Source organism: Gnatocerus cornutus, chromosome 5 (genome assembly GCF_029298725.1).
Source record: "Gnatocerus cornutus isolate USDA-ARS CGAHR chromosome 5, icGnaCorn1.1, whole genome shotgun sequence".
Lineage (NCBI taxonomy): Eukaryota > Metazoa > Arthropoda > Insecta > Coleoptera > Tenebrionidae > Gnatocerus > Gnatocerus cornutus.
The window spans coordinates 3,904,710-3,922,493 of NC_142237.1; the positions used below are offsets into that span (position 1 = coordinate 3,904,710).

At 31.2% G+C, this 17,784-nt stretch overlaps 1 protein-coding gene across 1 annotated transcript in view; it reads right to left on the minus strand.

Annotated features, from left to right (window-relative positions):
• The window catches only part of Ndae1 (Na[+]-driven anion exchanger 1), a 102,713-nt gene that overhangs the window by 62,711 nt on the left and 22,218 nt on the right, over positions 1-17,784 (minus strand). The window lies entirely within an intron of this gene.

The window sequence follows — 17,784 nt, forward strand, 5'->3', positions numbered from 1 at the left end:
GCTTCATCGCAGGTAGACTAATAATAATGACAATACCGCCAAGATTGCGAATTTTATCGATGGTACCATTAATTGAAAATAACGCTGACATTTAAAATCGTTTATTTAGGATAATTCGATGAAACCCATGCACATGGGCACATGACACTCGCCAGAGGTCTAATTTCTACCAATCAAAATGCCAAATTCGCATTCGATCAAAGCTGTAGCAATTGTATGACAAAATGTAATCGATATTTATCATGTACGTAAGAGTATAACGAGACTATGCGCAAATATAATACAATATTTTATCCAAAGCCCTGTTAGTTGTGATTAAGACATTAAAAGAAACCTTTGGTAATAATTTTGGTTCTTTATCTGTGTCAAATGAGTCACTTTACTAACGGGCTTTGTCATTTATTTGTCAATTATGGAAGAAATATTTTTAAAATCAAGTAAAGTTGTTGAGATTTTAGAGAGAGGCTATTTTGAATTAGCCTCTTACTTTTATAGGGTTCTGCGGTAAAGCCGTTGTAACTTATTTAAAATGTAGATCAAGGCAGAACTCATTCAAATGAAAAGTTGTGCAATAAAGTTTTAGTGGAAAATTAGTTATCTTGGCTTATTTTGTGTCATCTTTTCTAGAAGTAATAAAAAAAACATAAAACTATAATAGAATCGATTATCAAATAACTAAGAAAACATTGTACAGCACAGGTTTTGCATAATTTAAACAAAATATACATACAGTATGTCCCCGGATTGAGTTCACTAGAGGAAAAAAAACGTTATTTTTCATTTTACAAAAAAAATGACAAAGGAATAATTTTTTTGCTTAATTTAAAATAAATAAATCTTTAATTAAAACTTTAATATTATCAAGCTGTGTTCTTAAAATCGAAAAAAACAAAAAATAACGAAGAACTTTTTTATTCTTAATTTTGCAAAAAATGTCAAAGGAATGAAATTTGTTCCTTAACTCAATTTCCACTATTTGATTGACCTGTTTTAGCACATAGTTCAATTCGAACTCGTACTTCTTTAAGGCTGAGTTTTTTCCAACTTTAGTTAACGTACAGTTTTAATTAACTAATAGTTAACTACCATATAAGTGTTTTTCCATTGTCCTAAACTAATAGTTCTAAGTTAATTTTAAGAATAAAATTTAGAAAATCTGTATACGCTTATAGTTGACAAAGCTCTAGAAAAAGACGCAAAAATTTGTTTTTTATCACAGATAGTTGTGGCGTCGCGACGCCTAAAAAGTATAACTTTTTGCGATTTTTGAGTTTTTGCGAAAATTCAAAAGACCTTAATTTATACATTTATTCAGAAACCAAAAACAATATTTCTCATTCAATGTGCAAACTATATATTACAAACATTTTGGATATTTTTGCTCGCTGGCCAGGATTTTCTTATGATGCGCATATTTTTTGTTATTTTTTACTGATGCGTAGGTTTGCAGCTGGTAATTATAAAAATTGTGTTCTTTTGGGAGATGGCGCTTATCTTGTGAAGTCCTATTTGTTTACACCTTTACTTACACTAAAGTTGAAATATGGTAGAAAATTTATACAACGAATCACGGATCAAAACAAAAAATGTTGTAAAGAGATCTTATGGAGTTTAGAAAAAAGTCAAAAATAACTAGAAACCGTCATCTAAATTTTGACAACATAACAATTTTTTTGGTTAACTATCAGTTTACTAACTTTCAACTGAAATATGGTAAAAAAACACCTAAATTTGGGTAAATTTTCCTTTAATCTTTAACGCACTATTTGATATTGTGAAACCACAGCCTGCTATTATTTAAATACGATTACAAAATTTAATAAATAAAAATAATGAAAAAAATAATTTTAAGAGCACAAATTAATAATTTTGAAATTTTAATAGCAAATTTATCTGTTTTGAAATAAGCAAATAATGGGGTTTCGCTCAAAAAATTAGGTATTCTTGCGATTTTTGAAGTAAACAAAATTCCTTTATTTGGAGTATAATACAAAATTTTATCCAAAGTCTCTGTTGGTTGCAATTATGGCATTAAAAAAAATTGATAAAAGTGACAATCCGCATTGGCAGCACAGCGATTTCTACAGAAAAGAAAGAAAACAGTTTTGGCTTGGAATTGTTTTACTTATTATAAACGTGATTTTCATCTTTTTTTCTTGTTTATTTTCAATTGAAACTCATCCTCAATTACCTTTGGAATTTCACAGCGTGTTCTTAATTGCCACTTTGACAGCTGCGAATTTTGAAGTTATTAGATGAAAACTGCATTGAAATCCAAAGACATGAAAGCAAGAGTTATATCAATTCACAAAACATGAAAGTTACTGATGACAAAAGCATCCCAAACGTGACAGTTTTCGAAAGTGGTAACTAAACGGGCGTTTCTAATTTTAATGTCAAAAATTTCAAAGTTTCAAATTTGACTATAATTTTACTTTGGGCGAGAAGAATGAAAGAAATTGATAATATTTACATTGAGAGGGATCAACTGGATCCTCAACACTTCCTTTAGCTAACCTAAAATAAAATAAATAGATCTGACATTAACAACAAACTTGAAAAGTACAGTCCCATGGAGAATTTGATTAATGCAGATGGTCAAGTACACTCTGATTTACATACCAAACGTCTAAGGTAATTTGATTTTTTATGTGAATGGATAACACATTTAATTAATTTTTACAGGAAAACTTTTTGCAATATGACAGCCTTGTGAATATCTTTTATTAAAATTACAAAAGACTGTTTGTTCAAGCAAAGACATGACTTGAAATTTCAAAGCCGACTGAGGATGCGTTTTTTTCATCGTACAATATAGGAATATAAATTTAATACAGGGTGGTATTTTCGGTTTTAACTGTAAAATTATATTTTAAATTAGTTGGGGGTTTATAGATTCATTCAACTCACAGAGGAACCCTAAATTTCGTGCAGGTGTCCTAAAATTGGCGCAGAAAAATGACAAAGGGTGATAAAATGTGTAAGTAAATGTTAACCAAAAGTGGAAATTAGTACAGTGAACGATATAGTCACCTGTCTGGAAACATTTTTTTAAAAAGTTATATAAATATCGATATTGTGTTATTTGACACCACGCACCTAGATTTTATTAACTTTTATTGCCTAAATTTTTTCATTTTTGATATTTTTTTTTAATATTTTTTGTAAAAGTAGAACATATTACACATTTCTGAATCAAGAAAATTAATATATTCTAAAATATGAAAAAAAAAATATGGGTGTCAATTTAAAATAAGAAAGTTGAGTATCGCCCAAAAGAAACTAAGACATTTAGAAAAATTTAAAAATCATCAGTTTATAATAAATTAAAAACCATTTAATTTGTTTTTTAAATTTTTCAAATCGGTTCATAAATAAAAATTCTACAACGCCTGCCGTTTTAAAAAAATCACCCTGTAGATTTACCCAAAATAATCTCAAATTCACAACAAACCCACTGTCAGTGTAAATTGGATTTATTGACTCCTCAATTATAATGCCAAAATTTCAAAATGAAATCTTTAATTTGGTCTGAAAGAAAGGGTAAGAAATAGATGATTTCGGCATTGAGAAGATTTTTATTAATGAAAAATGAAATTTAATAACATATTACTATTGGGTAATAATTCAACATACTTTACGCTCAATTTTATACACAAAATTTTAAGATAATTAAAACAACAAACATTTTTGGGGAAATTATTGCTTATTTAAATGTGATTTATCTTGCAGTATGTTTCTTTCTGTGGCCAATATTGGAACATTCTGTATTCATATAACAAAACTTCTTCATAACTAACCCAAAGAAATGTCAAAGAACCTTGATTCTACAAACAAAATTGATGAAATATAAATCACAATAATCCACTATAGCTTGTTGTCAATGTTATTTGTTATTACTCTATAAAGCAAATTCAATGACTCTAATAAGAAAATCAAAGCGTGGCGTTCGTAGTAACAAAAAAAGACAAGGTAATGGTCATTATTCATTACTTCATTAGCAACTTCGTTATTGAAGCGGTAACGCTTGACTGGACCGGACGGCGCAATGCAAAATTTTTCTCCGATGCAAGAACATTTTTTGATCCTTTAAAAATGCAAGAGTTCCACTTTATGATCATGAAAAATTTTTCAATGTCAAATATCCTACACTGACACAGACGTGCTCCTTTTTAATTTGTTTTTAATTTGTTTCTTTTGTTTAATTGTAACCTTCTAGAATTACTAAGTATTTAGTTCCATATTATCTAATTTTTTTAGCCTATCAAACAGACTTTATTTACCCAAAACCCGATGACCTCACATTACAATTGTTGCTTCAAAATTTTAATACAAGTGTCAATCAAGAGATGACTGAATATTAATTTGCGTGGGATTTTGCCAGGTGACGAAGGAAAAAAACATCAACGCGCTTTTAATCGGAAAAAATTAATTACTGTGCAATGACATTATCGTCGTGGCAGCTGTTAGCGGTTCTTTCTGTTGGTAACAATGTTGTTTTGTTCTAGAATCAGATAATTTTTTTTTATTTCGAAAAATTGACGTGAATTTTAGCACAGTTATTAAAAAAAACTTTTAAAGTAAATTCCAAGTAGGAATAATCCTAATAGTTATTCACTGTCACAACACACCATAATTTCAACATTTGGTATTTTTAGATCGGCTTCCGATAAATGTTAAAAAAAAATCTAAAAAATTTCAGGAATTTTCATGTAAAAATAGCACTTTTTAAAAACCCCTAAATTGATCAAAACTGTCTCGTGCACTTATTCGCAGTTATTTAATATTAATAGCTAGCAATGTTGTGAATTGATTTAAATGATTTCAGCAGCGATAATTGTTTCATTATACGGTATAATTAATGTAAACTACTGTTAAAATCATCAACATGTTGAAGGATACATAGAGTTTGTGAAAAAATGATGCCGCAAAAGAAAAGCGTCTGGATGCTTTCCTCTCCACCACAATTGCAGGAGTTAAAAGCATTAATCAAAAATGAATAATTCCCTCTCCCCGAGGCATTAACTTGCTAACAAACAAACAAAAAAGTTTTGCTGCTTTCCCGTCATGTTTCACTACCTTTTTTACCATAAATTGCGTTTTCATCACACAGTAGATTAGCTTAAGCTTGCATCTTGGTCAATTTGTATTCAGGGTGATAATTAATTAATGTGTATTAAAAACCGTGTAAAAGGGGCTTTCCGTTTTTGTTTGTGTATGAAGCTATTATTTATTTTTTCATTTACTGAGACTCGCAATTAATTAGCTGCATCAAAGCCAGACTATACACATTTATTATAATAGAACTTATTTTTACATTTAATAGTTATTACAAAAAAGTTAAAATGTCAGGAAAAGGACACATTACAACTAAGACATTTTATTGATTCTTGTTTTAAATTTTTCCGGAAATATTGAAAATATTGGAATTGTCACTGTGATATTTTTTAAAATCTGTCATGTAAATGTGACAAATCGACACACAAAGTTGACAGTATGGTAATGTCCTTACAGGGCCAAAGAAATTAAATTTCGGTGTCCATAGATTAATAAGATTTTTTTTACATATTTCCTTCGGAAGAAGGAAATCTATTTTCCAATTTTGTCATGTAAAATGCACTTTCTCTCATTGTTTGATAATTAAGGGGCTCAATTACGAAGCTCTAAGGTCTGATAAGCAGTTGCAAGTTATCCAGTCAAATAAAGTAATTCTTGATCAATCTGTAAATACAAAAATTCTGGCTACCAATGAAAGACTAAGTTTTTTATCACGGTTTGGTTGGCGTCGCGACGCCTAAGAAGTATAATTTTTAGCGATTTTGGAGTTTTTGCGAATTCATTTTTTTTTCAACACAACTGTGATACAAATATCTGAGTTTTTATTTTAAATCTAATGCAAATTGTGTTTAAAAAAGTTAATTTTCAAAATTATGACAGCGCAGTGGCAAAACTACGTTTACACCAAAATTTCACAAGTCACTTCATTCACTCTTATAAAGGTTAATTTTGATTAACACGGGCATGTTACACTTTATGGACAGCTGAAATCGTTAATTAACATCGACAAAACGACAATTTCACCAATTAAGACTTTTGTTACAATCTAAAGCGAACCAAAGGATAGATGGCATTTGTGACACAAGATGTTGACAGATGGGTGTAAACGTAGTTTCCACTTTTGACGTAATGAAATGGAAACTAACTTGATCAAACAGCATTTTTTCCTCAAATTTTGAATACAATTTACATTGAATCTAAAATGACAACTGAGATATTTTTAACACATTTATATTAAAAAAAATTAAATTAGGGGTTGATATCACAAGCCCTCAAAATTAACTAAAATTACATTTTTAAGGCGTCGAGGCGCCAAAACTACCAGTGATAAAAACAAATTTTTGCGTCAGCTTCTAGAGCTTTGTCAACTGTGAGCGTATGCAAATTTTCAAAATTTTATCTTTAAATTTAAAGACGATTTTGGGGGTGGACATAAGTATAATTACCGATATAGGACAAATCAGTGACAATACCCGACATCTGAATCAGGCCGAAATTTGACATATCAATATAAATTCGGTAATTATGACTAATTGGTTCTAGACAGATTTTGAAAAAGGTTACCCTCGTAATTTACAAGCTTTTTATTACAAACTGACAAAATTTGATCATTCAAGATTTGAAAGTAAAAGCACTAGAAGAGCTTTTTGTATTGCCCGAAAAATTATGACTGAATGAATCAATGAATGAATCAATATACCTATGTAGTTCAAAATGGCTCTTTGTGCAATGGTGCTAGCAGAGATTTTTGATAGCAGTATCAAAGACGAAGTAACGATTTTAAATAAAGAATTCAAAATACAACATATTTCAGATCTGACATTATTTCAAAGTAGGAGAATAACGAGACAAACTTTTTTGCATATCAAAGAACTAATTGGAAATCGTTTAATCAGAAAATCAAAGCCATCAAAGGACTTTAATGTTGATACACAACTTTATGTCGCCTTAGAATTTTTGGCCAGTGGAGGATTTCAATGGTTAATAGGCAGTACAGTCAAAGTCTCTCAAGCTTCGGCAAATAGTATCATTCAAACGTGTCGTTGATTCCCTTGTAGAAATTGCACCACAGTTTATTAATTTTCCTGAAGACAACGAAAACATCGTTAATTTCTTCGTCAAGAAAGCATAGGACAATTTTTCCGTGCCAAAGGGAGACGTCCGCTTATGAGAGGTTCCACTGTATTTAATTTCGATCGCACAAAAATACAGGCTGTTTAAACTCAAGTTAAACAAAATAACAATACAGAATTTTTCTCCAAATTTTCGACACCGTTAATCGGGAAATTTGAAATTTATTTGCCGCTTCCTTTATGGCGCTGCGGCTCAACGTGTGCCCATCTTTGGTGTATTTTAGCAAAAAATGCAAAATTCCATTTCTTTCTTCGAAGGTTAACTGCTTTGTTTTGTTGTCTCTAGTTACCAAAGGAACTGGATTCATAACTGCTTCGTTAAACTTGTGACAGGTGTGAAAAATTTTACTGCTTTTTGACAGTTTCCAAACTATGTATTATTTCCAAACACCATTTTTTCGACGCTTACTACTGATGTTTAAAACAGTTTTTCTTTCGAGTCATATAAAGTCCATTTGAATAAATTTGGCCGCTAGCTCTAACGCAGTACTCTATGAACCGAAATTGTCACTTTGACAGATTCGAGTGGTTCTAAAAAGTTTTCTGCAGTGATCCTGTTTGCGATGCATTGGAAATTTTTGGATTTTAGGAAATTCGCTTTTCCTCTGCGTAACATCACTTATTTCTTTAACAAATAGTTATTTCTAACGCAAAGACAATAAACCAATAATAATTTTTGACGAATACATCTAACCCAGGTTTAACTACTATTTTTTCCCACTTGAATCTGTCAGTCTGACAATTTTGGTCCATAGCGTACTGAGTTAGAGCCAAATTTATTCAGATGGACTTTAGGTACCGGGTGTTCCAGCGATTGCTGAACATAGGGAAATAACATGGGAAAATGAATTTTATTTTTTTCCTGCTCTCTCGAACCCCCAAATGAAATTCGGTCAATGGTGAATTATTCTTTGAATAATTCTCAATCAGACCGTAATTTTTTATTTCGATGCTTTTACGGCATTATTAAAAAAAAACAAATTAAACACTGTTAATTTCAAACTTCCCGCTGAAATGTCGGTATAATTGAAATTTGATATTTGTCGTTGTGACAGCAGATCACCGTGAGTCAAAACTAACCTCACTTTTTAAAGATTTGGACATTTCTTTTGGAGGACTAACCTTGGATGAAGAAGCTAATAGTCCAACTGATGCTACTGCAGTTTTACTGCAGTTTTGCACAACAAAGTCGGTAGCATTCATGCTACAACTGAAATGCATCTCATTTGTCAAGATGCTCTGTTAACGGATTATTTGCTTCACCAAGAGTCCAGATGCATTTTAGAAACGACAAAAATTATGGCAGGGAATGTCGAATAGAAGAACACAGCTAAGCATTGATGTTTTTGTTTTTATTAAGAGTGCAAAGGTTCAAAGTTCTCGCAACATTTTGTTAAATTTTAACCACATTTTTGCACAGACTGAAGTTACCTATGTTGGAAACCAACAATTTGGGCTTAGAACAAGAGTTTTGAAACGTTAGACATCGTTGTTAGTCCTCCAAAAGAAATCTCCAATTCTTTAAAAAGTGAGGTTAGTTTGGACTCACGGTGATCTGCTGTCACAATGACAAATATCAAATTTCAATTGTACCGACATTTCGGCGGAAAGTTTGAAATTAACCATTTTCAATTTGTTTTTTTTTAATAATGTTGTAAAAGTATCGAATTAAAAAAATTACGGTTTGATTGAGAATCATTCAAAGAATAATCCACTATTGACCGAATTTTATTTAGGGGTTCCAGAGAGCAGGAAAAAAATAAAATTCATTTTCTTATGTTATTTCCCTATGTTCAGCAATCGCTGGAACACCCGGTACAAATATCCATAGGTTTCTTAAAAGTGTCCATAATCGGTAATTTTTAGAGAAATGTATAATACCACATTTTGGGACCCAGTAATTTATATTTTTTAGTTTTTCTTGAAAATTCGCAAAGTTGTGGATATTTTAAAAACATCATCGAAAATCCGAATTAGTAAGTTTTTGATCGACCATAGACCGGTCGTTACTGTCAGTAATTTCCATGAAATTAAAAAAAATGTCATACCAAAAAAGTTTTCAAAAAGATCTTGTGGTAAAAATATTAAACATTCCTTTTATTGTATGCTATAGTATGCCAACTAATGGAATAATACGAGTTTGATTTAAATTTAACCCGAACGATTGTTTGTAAAAATATACCTAGTAGACACTTTACATAATACGCCTGTAATAATAATAATCTGTTCGAAAATAAGTGTCCGATTTGACCCTTTTACCTGTTCGCAATATGTATTTCTCTCACAATTAACAACTCAACAAATTATATTACCCACCTATAAACACTTAATGCTAATAGAAAATCATGCAACAATTGAATTTTTAGCATTCTTGATTAAAATGTACTTTAGAACACCCTTTGTACTTTCTTGTAAAAGGTACTGATACACATCTTTTCGGTTGAATTTAGGCAAATTAGGCTTTTACTTGTCAAATTCCTTAAATTTTTGTTTGCAGTTTCCATATTTTCTTCAAACCGGTGTTTTTTTTAGTTCAAATGAGGAACAAATGAATCATTTTTTACGGGTGAAAAACCACAACAACTGGCAAAATTGCAAGTACTGTCACATTGAATATAGATGTAACTGTCGGTGATAATTGTTTTCACATCTTCCTTTACAAAAACTTTGTTTTAAGTACGATTTAAAAATTGTTCGTCTAACTATATGGAATTCGGTCAACTAAATGGCAAACTTTAAATGTTTTTTGTGCAAAATTTATTGTTGGTCTCAAATTAGGTGCCTCTCAACGTTTCCTTTGAGTGATCCAAAACAGGTGAAAATCACAGAATGACTAATCAGGACAATAAATAGATCACGGAAAGTTTGTTAGTGTATTTTTTCCAATGTGTCCCTGGACGGTTTAATTTTAAAAATAGTATTTTACTGTAGTAAAGATAAAAAAATCTGTGTAACTAAACTTTTGGAGTTGACCGGTTCATTTTTGGAAATGTAATTTGGGCGGCACGTGTCACGACTCCTACGAATTTTAATTTTATTTTGAACATTTTACACGCAAAGTTCTCGTTTAATTTGCCCGGTCTTCGTATTTACCCATGGATACTGATCGTGCGAAACACCTCAAAAATTAAATAAAACTTGTGAAACACTGATAATAATAATAGCGAAAATTTATAACCTTTTGTGGCAAAGATATAATAATAAGTCAGTTAATAATTATCGAGATAAAACCAATTATGTACTGATTATCGTTATTTATAACTGGTGTAAATTCATTATTTAGACAGAAAGTTTAATACTCGTCGATTGTAAAAGATGACATTTACAAGTATTGCCGATTGTCGGGACTCAGTTTTGCAAAGAATCTTGCGATTTGCGGACAGTTCTTCTCCGGCAATTGGTCTCCAACCTTTTCGTCCCCGGTCAATTCGTCTCGCGGTTAATTTGTCCCCAGTTATTGCAAATTGGTCCCTGAAAACTTTGTTTGCTTTCACAATAATTATAATTACAAAAACACCAACTAAACGTATTTGCGGGCACATAATCCGTTTTCACAGTTTATTATCTGCACAGCGTCTGAAAACAATTGTGGCCACCCCCAAAATCGTATTTAATTTGCAAATTTGTTTTTGTCATCGGTAGTTTAAACAACCAGTATTTTATTTACTGTAAACTAAAGCGCTTATTTGAACATAATTTTTTATTATACCTGCATCATAATCCTAAATTAAAACACGCAAAAGCGTGCAAAACACGTTTAAAACACTAAAGCTTTAAAGTTGTCTAGGTAACAAGAAATAGTGAAATGTCAGGACCAATTTTTATTTATAATATAAATAAACATGAAAATTACAATTACTATTGTTTAAAATTTCAAACCTCGCCGCTTTAAGCCGGTTACTGTTGTTTGTGACTTCTAATTTATAACTAGTAGAAGCATTTTCATTTTCATTCTTCTGTTGGACGTCCATAGCTCATAGTTGATTTAGCAACCGATGTTGCTTCAATCACTCGAAGATTTCCATCCCACCTGACGTTTCAACTCATCGATGCTCATACCACTGTTTGCCATAATCGTGTGAAGTTCGTCGGAAAGCATGACTCAGCGTCGGATAGATTCAGAATTAATCGCAGTTCTGCATGTTCTTTCGGCTAGCCTTTTAATATCTTCACTCATTTTCGCTGACGCGTCGCACAGTCAGGTCAGGTAGCCGGACAAAACCCAAAATTACAAAGTTCATAAAATTGGTGCCTGAACTGTCTCTGTTTACATGAATCATCGTACATCCATGCAGTATTTTTTAAATCCTCTTTTTAATTTGCATGTACAGGTAGAAAGCAACCCTTTCAGTTGGTTAAGTTTGGAAAAATCAGTCGTTTGAGTGCGCTTTAGTTATCATAATAAGCGTTCAGAGTTTTTACGCCTAAAAATTAACTCTTTCAATAATGGAGATTTCTTCCAAAGATACGTACTTTTCTTTGTCTCGCTTTTGGTTAGTAAATCTTACTATACTATTGCAATACCAAACCCAAATCAAGCGATATTTTTTATTTGTCAATGTAAAATCAATGAGCAATGATTAATAAAATTTTCTGTCATTATTGGTCGTAAAATTTATGTCAGAATTTAGTATTATTGCTGTTCATTTGGCGACTAAAAAATTTCTGCCGGATCTAGCCGGTTTACAAAGATTTTTCTGTTTTTATATATGTATAGACGTAAAACATCGGTAAATTCGTGAACATTGAAACTTCGGCCATGCTGGACTTGTCATTTGTTTATTTCGAACAATTGTTTCATTCTAAATAAGTGAATTAAAAAAAAATCGGAAAATAGAATTTTTATTCACAAAACGCGAATTTTCGTTGTATACAGGGTGTCCGGAAAGTTGCGCACCACCGTGAAACTGTGTCATCGGACAATGCCATAGATCACCGGAAAAATGTTAAAAAAAATCCATGTCTTCAATTTTTCGAGATATTATGGATTAAAGAGGCAAAGTTTGATGCGAAAATTAACGATATCTGTGCAATAATTTTACATTTAAATGAATTTGTTACCTAAAGGATATTTTGCGCAAAGACATGGTGCAAAGAAAATCGGAAAAATCTTGCAAGAAATGCCTGAAAACTGTTAACAAGGTTTTTAAATCAACAATCTCCATCAGTGTGGCATCGTTCACTTGAAACCATAGTTACATTACTCGTTCATGAGCCGAACTGACTAACGCCAACAATACAACAGCAACGTTACTATGGCTTTGAATACTAAAAATTTAAATTATTGGAGGTATAGCCATCTTATGCTAAATTTGTCAATTTCAATTAAAAATATAAATACAGTGAACATTCGATATAGTCACCCTGTCTGGAAACAAAATTTTTTTTAAAGTTGCTTTTATTCAAAATGTTGATTCTATTCTAAAATAGGTAGACAATATTTTAAAAATAATATTCTGGTATCTGTATGTATGTACAAGGTGTTTATAAATGTTTCTAGCATCAAGAGTGGCGATGAAATGTTATAGGAATTTGCCGCTCATTACAAATGTGAGTTTCAATTTTTCAACTGACATTTGCAGTTAACCTCAAACATGGAGTAAAGTAAGTTTTGAGAAATAAACTGTGTTAGTTGTGGTTTAAAACCTGAAAATGAAAAACTTGGACACAAAATCGTAACTGAAACGTCATTGACGTAAGTAACATTATAAAAAAAATTCAAGATAGTTATATTCACTATGAAAACAAAGCGGCAAAATAGTGCATGACAGGAATTCCAGAGCCACCTTTGATGCTAGAAACATTTATAAACACCTTGTATATGCAGACATAGAAAGGACAAAAGAACTTGACTAGGCAATGACCTAAAGATAAAAAATATCCACTTTATACACCGAATATACACAAAATAACTAGAGAATTTACCAACAGAAACAAAAAATCAATAATAAATAATTAAGAAATGTGGGACAAAGTAAAGAGCATAAACAATAACCAAAGAGGTATAAACTGAAAGAATCACAAATTAAAGACAATTTCTGACGGTACCTCAATCAGAATCTGTACAAAGAGAGAAAAAATAGTAAAAAATTATTATTAGTATTAGTAGACAAACAGCAAAATATTAACAATAAAAGACAAGAAACAAATATTAGAGAAATACCTTGCAAATACTAATATCGAAAACTACGAAGAATTCCAAATTTTCAAGAGCAAGAACAAACAGTAAGATACAACAAGAAACGGAAAGAACATGGAAAAAATTTAAGAAGAAAATAGCAGAAACATCTTTCAGAACGATAAACACTGTATCTTCTGTTTTTGCATCTTTAACACGGTTATTTTAGCGACTGACAGTTGATGTGATTATATCGAATGACAGAAACTAAATTAGTTGACAATATCAAAGGTTGCTTAAATCAAATGTTTCTTATATCGAAGGTGACTATCGAATGTTCACTGAATCACATTTTTCAGTTGTTATCAAAAACCACAGCGGGACGAATTGAATTGGAGGCATATTGCATTAGAGACGAAAAAGCCGGGGGATGTATTGTCGGGTACCAATTACTATTGGCGGGTGCAAATTATCGGGGACGAACTGGTAGTATCGCGAATCTCGCTAGTGTTAATAGTAGATTACATACCGAGGTGGGAAGTTCATGATTCCTCTCGAGAGAAAAAGTTTGTCACCGAAGCGTCAGCCGAGGTGGACAATTTCTCGAGAGATAGGAATCGAACTTCTACCGAGGTTTGTATACTATTTTATTCACAATCATTTCAAAAAAATAATAAAGAAAGTTAAAAGTCCAATATTGTTAAACCTTTATTTGCTTCCAAAAACTGTTACCAAATTACTTTCGCCCTTGCTCTACATTGGAAATGACTCATCTGGAGTGGATATATTTAGACAACCACTTTTTCACACGCGCACGCATCAAGAGAATAAGTAGTTCAATTTGGTTCAACCTCCTACCAAAGTCGCTACAGTCAACTCATGAAGTTTTAGGTTAGGAATTTTTGATTTCAATACAACTTTATTAATATAAATATCTTGAATAGTAAGATGAACAATATATTTAACCAACGAAACTTAAAACTCACAAGTTAAATTATATTAGAGGGAACACCGTTAATGTTGAATGTGAACGAAGAGTGATCATAACCTGCAACATACAGTGTCAGACCTTGTTTCCGTTGTTCACTTGAAAAGTTAAAACTCCTGCAGTCAGACGAGACGCGGTTGTTTCTCCTCTTAAAATGTTCACATTCCTCTCATTTTTTGTAAAATTCACCGGAAAATGTACTAGTTTTAAACGGTTTAGAAGCCTCAGCATCCATTTCACACACTTTTTGAAATCAACTTCGACGCCAAATGACAAGATAGAAATGTCAAATTCAGTAATGCGGCCTGCTTCATTTATAGAAATCTAGATATCTGGCATTTGGAGGTCGGGAAATGGTCACTTCCCAGCGAGTTGGGAAGTGAATTACCGTAGTAACAGCTCACTTTCCACCTTACGAAAAGTTAGAAAATGAACAATTGTTGACTGATTGTGAATAAAATATTTTTTCCATAGAAACATTAACAACAATGTTAATATTTAACACTAAAACTACCAAGACGCCTAATGGCGTGCTTAATGGTGCCTAGATTCCTGAAATTTTATTACTTTTCCTAAAATATGCTTTTTGTTATGTAGACCCATTTTCCTAGCTTTATATAATTATTCCTGTAAAATTCAATAATGAACACCGAGAACTAACATTGCTGTCAGATTGACCGTTAAGAATCTAGAATATTTTCCTGGAATCTTTATCATAGAATTGTTACAAAATTAAATAACATAATTGTTTACATTTTTCTGCATATTTAGCTTACAAATCGTGGCTGATAAAACTAAAAATGGCACATCATCCTTTGATTGATAAAGAATTATGGCAGTGTTTCCAAAATCTTACCGAAGACGATTCAGACATAAAGATGATATCGTCGTTTAAGGGGATATCAAACAAATTTCAGTATAGGGCAAATTCAATGTATTTTTCCAAACACGATTACTCGAAAACTATTTGAGTAAATTGCTTTCTGTTTCTTGCATATGAATCTATTCAACGTTCTCTATGTTGAATGTTATATATAATTTTTGTAAAATGATTCTTTAATGACTTTTTGATTAATTAAATATGAAAACTTGGCTAAAAGCGAAATAATTTTTAGCACTCCACATGCGTAGATTAATTTTACATAATGTCGACCAAACCGATTTTTTTTAAAGTTAATAGTTTTTGAGAAATCGTGTTTGGAAAATTTCATATTCAAAGCATGTTATCCTTGTCTAGCAGTGACATCTCTTTTCTCTGTACCAGAGAGGTCTGTCTGGTAGGTAGAAATGCGGGTACCATAAATCAATTTTGTAGCCGAAGGGATAGTTTACAACTGAAGCTTTTCCATAAACACACAAAATCTTAAATTTGCCTGAAACAAGATTTTTCTCTTTCATTCAAACTGAACGTAGCTTTGAGGATAATCATTTCAAAATTTTGAACTTTATATCTGATGAATTAGGATTTTAAATTGTTTTAGAATAGTTTAGGTGATAAATATTTGCCTTTATCTTTATTTTTTAAGGAGATCTTGAACAAATTTCAATATAAGGCAAATTTAATGTATTTTTCCAAACACGATTACTCGAAAACTACTTGAGTAAATTGGTTTCTGTTTTTTGCATATGAATCTGTTCAACGTGTACTATGTTAAATGCTGTATACAATTTTTGTAAAGTGAATATTTAATGACTTTTTGATTAATTAAATACGAAAAGTTGGCTGAAAGCGAAATAATTTTTAGCATTTCACATGCGTAGACTTTTCAAAATTCACACATACGTATTTTGAGAACACCCAGACAGTAGTATAACGTCTTGTTGTCAAAATTATGACTTTGGGGTGGTGAAAAGACTGAAAAATTACTCGTAATTTAAAGGTTTTAAAAGATAGATCAATCACTAAAACAACAGAATATAATTATTATTTATAATTTAATTATTTATAATTATGTTCACTATTTTTTGTTGCATTTACAAAAATCTTGGACAAAATTCGAAGATCTCAGTGCATCTATGAATTCTTCAATTTTTGCAATTACATAAATCTCAACTTTTCGGGAAAAATTTAATTTATTTATGAAGATAAACATTAAATAATAATAATGAGATATTGTAATTATTAAGTTTCATGGGTGTAATTTGTAAAGTATCGGACTCAACTATCAAAGTATTTAAGATTTACTGGCCATGGGCAATAATAATTTGGCCATCAGTGCAGTCAAAACTATTAGCTATTGTCTTGACCACAAGATGATGGTAATAATAATCTAAACTACTCGGGCTGGGGTTTTAAGAAGTAGTTTTTATTTATGGTTTTATTACCGTAGTAAGCAGACTGACCATGGGTAACTCACTAAAAGAGTGCCGTCTACAAATAATGAGGGTTGAATGGAGATGCTACATTTGACGTTTAAAATGTTTCATATAATTTTTCCTTTACGCAGAATTTTGAAGCAGGATTTACCGTTACAGTTTGTTAGATATCCCCTTAAGCGACAACATCCGCAACCTCAGTTGCGAAAATATTTTATTACTACTTTTTCTCAGATGAATTTTTCGCGGGAAACTGACTGGTGGAGATTATATTTTGTATTACTGAATAGATCTAACCTTAAGCTAAAATTTGATGTAAAATAGTCATTGAAAAAAATTATTTGCACTGACGAAAAAACGGTTTTTTTGCGCTCCCGTATGACTTTGTAAAAATTGAGGTTGCGGTAGTTGCCGCTTAGACGACCATATCGAATAATTTAGGAAAAAGAAAAATTTATGTCCAATTTCTGAAAATAATAATTTAAATTACAAATACAAGGAAATTTGATTCTAGAACTTCATCAAAGCTAAATGTTGATGGAAATAAAACCAAAAAAATGTGTGTCGTTTGTTGAAAAATAGAAATGTGGTCCTTGACATACCAAAAAAACGTGTTGTGGAAACTGTGTTGAACAGAAATATAAATAAATTAATTAATTAAATTTACGCATAATATTGTTTTATTTTTTGTGAAAAACTATTATTCATAAGATTAAATTTTTGTTCTTAAAAATAAAACATTATTTTAAACCTTTTATCATGAGTTTTATCGGGGCGGTCAAATTGACTGCATTGGTAGTTCGAGGGAGGCAAAATCCGTGGTTAAACAATTTAAGATTTTTTTAGGTTCTAAATCAGGAAAGTTCCATATTTTGGCCTGCATCTTCGATTTTAAAATTCTAGAATATTAAATCCTTCAACTCCTGTGGCATGAAGCAATCCAGAAAGTGCAAGCAATTATTCCTTTCGCAGACATTTGTTCATTTACAATTTTATTTAAATATTTATAAAATGAACGACATTACGCTTTCCCGTGTTTCACAACTGACCTTTCTTTATTTTTCCACAATGTGTGCACTTATTTAAATCATTATAGTATTAGCAATATTAATTTGCTTCAATCATTTTCCTGTCATCGCCTGTACAGCGTGGTCAAAAATAATCTAAAAGCA